The sequence below is a fragment of the Dendrobium catenatum genome, unplaced genomic scaffold, assembly GCF_001605985.2.
Source record: "Dendrobium catenatum unplaced genomic scaffold, ASM160598v2 fragScaff_scaffold_260, whole genome shotgun sequence".
Lineage (NCBI taxonomy): Eukaryota > Viridiplantae > Streptophyta > Magnoliopsida > Asparagales > Orchidaceae > Dendrobium > Dendrobium catenatum.
Genome location: NW_021318722.1, coordinates 218,285 through 219,371, shown reverse-complemented (window position 1 = coordinate 219,371; position 1,087 = coordinate 218,285).

Here is a 1,087-nt window from a genome sequence, read left to right as displayed (position 1 = left end):
AGCATCCATGGCACAACAGATGAGACAAGAGCTTTTGATACAGTAAACCAGGAGAAACAAGTCATGCCATTAATATGGGACCCACATCCAACTCTCAAATAGAGTGCTCTTAGTCAAATCAAATCAATTACATCTGTACGCTATAATATCTTCATTACTGTACAAAGAGAGAGAGATTGTCTGAATTTTTGTGTATTGCATTGAGAACCTTAAATCTTTATTTATTCAGCAATATTCTATGCTATACTAGATAATCTCTCCCTTGGAAACAACTAATTACATAGTGATTACTTGATATTTTCACTTGGATAGAATATATAAACAATTAAAAAGATTTATATAGATGTACCTATGAGAATATGTAAGGGAATTACTACAGCTTGCATTGATTACATTCACACTTCATTCTGAAGTCATTTAGGATGATATAAATTTGTAATAGTTCACAAATTAGCTATGAAAGAAATTCAACTTCAGCACTAGATTTGGAGACAAGTAACTTCTTCCTGGATCAAATTTCCTTCCAAGAACATGCAATAGCTAGTACTAGATCCCGTATAATTTGGATTTACTAAAGAGTTTTTTATGCAACTTGTAAATGAACTTGAGGATCATGAATGAGTTGACTTAAAATACTAAACCTCATAGGCTATATCCTACCTTGCACGGGAAATACAACTAAACTTCTCAATCAAAATTTAATACATTCCTTTGTTAACTTTTGGGTTGTACGAAGCCTACAACTCTGAGCTTATGGCAATAATAAATTAAAATTTTTTGAGGGTTTGCATTCAATCATGCATGTTTCATTAAATAGAGCTAGTATTTATTTTTGTTGGGAGATAAATACCAATCTTTCAACGATTTATTTCAAGGAAGCACTATACTAATATCTGCCTTCACAAGTATTTAGCAGGTAGCTAGCAGGTCAAGACAAAGGACTTGCCCTCAAGGAAGGTCCACAATGGAACTTGCCTAACAGTCTAAGAGGATTTTGATACGCCCTAGGGTTCCACAATTTCGGTTTTGCCCTAATTTCCCCCAAAAATGGGGAATTTCTCCACCAAAAGCAAAGAGAAACAATCAC